This window comes from Oenanthe melanoleuca, chromosome 2, assembly GCF_029582105.1.
Source record: "Oenanthe melanoleuca isolate GR-GAL-2019-014 chromosome 2, OMel1.0, whole genome shotgun sequence".
Classification (NCBI taxonomy): Eukaryota; Metazoa; Chordata; class Aves; order Passeriformes; family Muscicapidae; genus Oenanthe; species Oenanthe melanoleuca.
Window position 1 is genome coordinate 132005107 of NC_079335.1, and position 5308 is coordinate 132010414.

Sequence of the window (5308 nt, forward strand, 5' to 3'; positions counted from 1 at the left end):
CTTTACAGACCAGGCAGTATTTTGTAATGCATCTGTGTATCCTTCAGTGCCAAGGTACCAAGCAAATGAGTCAAGACTACAGGTGGAAAAAAATAATTAGGAAGGCAAGACACCTCATTCTGATAATCTCATTTAATAATAACAACCTCCATTTCATCCTAACGGCTCTGAGGCTAATCTGGCAGTTTTATTTCTGAGCATTCTTGAGTGTGACTTTTAAAATCTCTTCAACTAATCCACTGCCTTCTATTTGGGGATAAGCCTTGAGAGGTGCTGCTAATGAAGACAAATGAAGGAAAAGGAACTTGACCCCAGAGTATGAAATTTTGCTCATTAACTTGCACTTCCAGTTGGCTGATTGATATTATTTGGATGTAGATGGGGTAATTAATGACAGGAAGTAATGCAGCAGGATATGTGTTGTGCAGAATGCACCTCAGTAGATCTACCTTTTATTATGCCTTGCCTTATTTATGTGCACTGTATTTGTTATGCCACTGCCTGATGTAGTTACCACCTTAATTTGGAATTTCCTTAACTTTATAGTTTTCTTAATCCTTTTATGCTATTTTGGGATTTTTTTGTTTATGTTTCTGTAAGTAACGATTTCCTAGTCTGTTTTTAGTAGCATGAGGATGCATTTTCATGGTCATATGGAACATTTCAGCATGTGAAACCCTTCTTACAATAGGAATTGCCATTGAGATGAACTATATTTCCTTCCTTCCTTCAGAGGAAAGGCTTTTGGGATTGCCAGTAAATTAACGGTCACAAATCTCCCATGTACTCTCACTCACATTATTTCTCTACTCCAGAAGGAAATGAGCTAAATATATATTTATTTTTTATTTTTTTTTTACATTTTTGAGGTGGGTGGAGGGTGAAAGAACTCTTTTAAAATGACACATTCTCCTGGGAAGGAAAATGTCTTATGGTTTAAGCCAAAGGATTTTAAAACTGTAAAATACCTCCTTGCTTTTGGTTTAGCTCCTTGATGTATGAACAGTATATATCACTAAAGGAAAAGATGAGCTTGGAACAGTGAATGATGTGAAATGACCTCTGGTAAGGTTCTGAAAGTATTTATGCATGGGAATAATTTTACATAAACTTACTGGGGTGATAAGAAAATCTACCCCCAAAAAAATTATTGACTTTAATCTTTGTCTGGATGATCAGGCTGTTGCTATGAGTGTTTTTACCCGGGTTTTTCAAATAATACTGTGTTTTGTACATTTGTCTGTCCACTTGTCTTTTACCACCCCAAACTGCTTTGAATCTTTTGACATAAACCTGGTACTTCCATTCGAGGTCATACAACCTTTTACATAATGAATAGCTCATAAAATTTAAAAAATGGAACAAAAACCGCATTCTTTTATGCAAGATGCAAAGCAGAAGATGAAAGAAAGTGCCAGGACAGATTAAGAATCTGAAATTAAGAATTAGTGTCTGTGTAAGTGGAGCTTCTATGGTCATTCAGCACATATCAGCACATTGTTCGGAGGCAGACAAAGTGGGAGTTATATCTTGGGCTACACAGCAATTGTTCTGTATCCACCTCTCTGTATCAAGGACACTGAGACTGCTTATCTGCGAGTTGAAGGGCGAAAATGAGCTCACACGTCCTGCAAGGAAGAACATTCAGATGAGCAATTATCAGACAATAGCTGACACTCTGGAATTTCCTCTAGTAACAATAACTTGATCGCTTGCATATTCACACACGCACTGAAAGGAGAGGTGGGGAGAATCAAGTACTCCAACCACTTTGATAGTCTCCATGATTTTATTTAGGACACATTGAGATAGAAAGTAGGAAGTGGTGTTATAGAATTGCATTCCTGCTGAGTATGACTGTGTGGATCGGGTCTGTGCTGCTTTTAGACTGCAGAAGTATCTTTCTCCATGGCAGATGTGCCATGCTCCATCCTGCTTACTTAAAACATGGGCACTGGATGTCCATGGATGCTGAGCATCATCCCAGACATAAACCTGAGATCTTTCCTCCTGAAGATACCCAATGCTGGCTTCAGATTCTTTGCTATAAACAGTGGTTTGTACTTACTTGTGTCCTGTACCTAGACATGGCATTTGCTTGTCATTTTGGATCACTGTGCAGTGAAGGTAGTGCAAAGTTTCCATTTCACCCCAGAACTGTCTTCATTCCTCACTTTTTATAAATGGAACACATTAGGAAGAAAAATACCTCTTTAAAATTACTTTAGGTATTGGAACATGTTTGGATTAGTTCAGGTATAGGCTCAGTGGGTGATCTGTAAGTGATCTTGTTCTTTAGTATGCTTCAAAGAACTAATTACACCTAAATAATGAATATTAATCAATGTGGACTATTTCTATGAGATAGTAGCAATCTGAAGTGAAAGTTCATCTTGCTGGAAATATGTAACATAGCCAAGAGAAAGAAAAGCTCTCACCCTCTCCAGTGCGAACTGCAGAAAGGAAAAAGCAGGCTTCCATCATTCAGAATTTACTGAAAACATGTTGAATGTTTATTTGAAATGAGAGGAATGGCCAGCCAGCTGGCAGCCTTCTGAAAGTCTGTGTGTCTCCTCTCAGCAGATGGTGCACACAGAACCCAAACACAGAGCCTCCTCCTTTTGTCTGAGGTGCTTAAAACATGCTTCAAGGCAGGAGTGTGGGCTGCTGTGTGACCACTGCTGCTGTCTGCAGGGGACTGGTGAGGGTAGGAAGTATTTTGAGTATAAGACCATTTCATTTAGTGTTAAGTATTTTATTATTTTCCTGTTTAAATAAGCTTAGAGTTGATCTTTTTGTCCCAGAGGAAAAAAAAAAAAAAAAAAAGGGAAAGAGAAGAAAAAGAGACAAAGACTTAAAAATCCCTCTGTGCAATACTAGCAGTCAATTGCACACACTTTTTTGTCACTTCCAGTCTCTCCTGCTCTTCTCCTTTCCCTAGAACACCCATCTTTGCTCCTCCCCAGAACAGCTCTGCTGTGATCTGCTCACATTCATTCTCTGTAACTCAAATTCATCCCATCTTCTTTGAATCAGAACTTCTCTTTTACTTTTTCTCCATTTCTTCTCTAATGATTATTTATGAAGTAAATTATGCACATTACAGCTTGTATGAAAATAATAAATGTTCCTGCATAATTACTATAGTAAACTGTCTGGGTAATAAGCCCTGAAAATTGCAGGGAAAATGCCAAAACATTTCATTGTGTAAGCGCCACAACCTGGGAGCAAGAAGTGCCCATGACTAATAATTGGTCTCATTAACTAATCCGCTGGTGGATATAAAGACAATAATTAAGTCTGTGGCATTTCTGACTTTTCAGCCTGAAATGGTGAAACCATCCTTGGTAATTGGCCACTTTGAGGGGTAGGATTAGCTGACGGCCAGTTTTCCTAGCAAGAAATGAAGCTGACCTTAGTGCTCGTGGGCGTTCGCTGTTCCCCCGGGCAGCTGAGCCGGGAGGGACAGATGGACAGGTGTCCCCAGGGCAGCCGGGAGGGACGGGACAGACGGACGTGTCCCCAGGACAGAAGGACACGGGTCCGCAGGACAGACGGACATGTGTCCCCAGGACAGATGGACACAGGTCCCCGGGACAGGCGGACACGCGTCCCCAGGACAGAAGGACACATGTCCGCAGGACAGGCGGACACGCGTCCCCAGGACAGACGGACACAGGTCCCCGGGACAGACGGACACAGGTCCCCGGGACAGACGGACACGCGTCCCCGGGACAGGCGGACACGCGTCCCCAGGACAGACGGACACAGGTCCCCAGGACAGGCTGACACGCGTCCCCGGGACAGGCGGACACAGGTCCCCGGGACAGACGGACACGCGTCCCCGGGACAGACTGACACGCGTCCCCGGGACAGACTGACACGCGTCCCCAGGACAGACGGACACGCGTCCCCAGGACAGACGGACACAGGTCCCCGGGACAGACTGACACGCGTCCCCAGGACAGGCGGACACGCGTCCCCGGGACAGGCGGACACAGGTCCCCGGGACAGACTGACACGCGTCCCCGGGACAGGCGGACACGCGTCCCCAGGACAGACGGACACGCGTCCCCCGGACGCCGCGGCTCTGCCCGTGCCCGAGCGGGAGCAGGGCACGGAGCTCCCCCTAATGTTGTTTCCCAATCCTACAGCCCCGGCTCCCGGCAGGGATGCTCAGGACACTAAACCCGAACCTGGAGCCCTTCCTGGCCCGCCCCAAAGGTGTTTGCCGGCTCCACTCTTAGGACTGGGCAATATTAGTGTAATCACAGACTCACAGAATGGTTTCTGTCGGAAAGCACCTTCCAAACACCATCTAATCAAACCCCCCTGCCACGGGCACCTTTGACTAAATCAGGTGTCTCAGAACCCCCTTCAGCTTGACCTTGAACACTTCCAGGGATTTGCCTCTCTGGGCAAATAATAAATAATTAATTAATCGAGTATTCTTGCTGTTAAGCCTCCTAGGAAAAGCTCTTCATAGCCAAGAAGGTGGTTATCACTAAAGCAGGAACAAAGTGAAAACTAAATTTCTATTTAAAGGATTAAAGGCAAACTCTGACATGTCAGAGGATTGCCTTTTACTACTGTGGGTCGCCAACACTTTCTGGGCCCAGCAATCAGGACAGTTTTTTACCAAGCAAAACCATTGAAAGGAGGGGAACAGACAAGTTTTAGAAAGATTTATTTGACCTTGTGTGATTTAAGAGCAAAACCTACAGATGAAGGAATCTTGAGTGCCAGAAGTGGTGTTGCTCATTCTCTTGGATTTATCTATCACAAAAGCAGTATTTCAGATTTTACAGTTCTCTCAGACTAATGTCTAAACTAATTTTAAGATATGGAATAGACTCTGTTGAGATTTGCAAAAAACAAAAGTTCAAAAGTTCACATTGTGACTTTAACATATTCTGTGTGTGTCTGTGGGTGGATATCCACCTCCAATAGCCCTTACCTGTCACTCAGAATGAATTCTCACCATTTATTTTACCGTGTTGCCCTTCAGGCTATCCTCATTTTCTACACTACCATCAGGACCCACAAAGTTATTGTAGGGAAATTACAGGTTTAACATTAGCTGCAACCTTTGTCACAACAAGAAGTTAGACAAGCTCTCAGAAAAATCTACCACAGGCAGCCAGCACCTCGTTAGAGGAAAAATCTGTCCAAATGTGGATTTTTTTATAAACAGTTTGAGCACTTTGCCCTGAGGATAGATGCAAAAGGTGTGAATAAATCAAGGGGTAAAATAACTGCTATAAAATCTTTTCTTGAAAACATTACACTAGGGATCCCAGATATTACT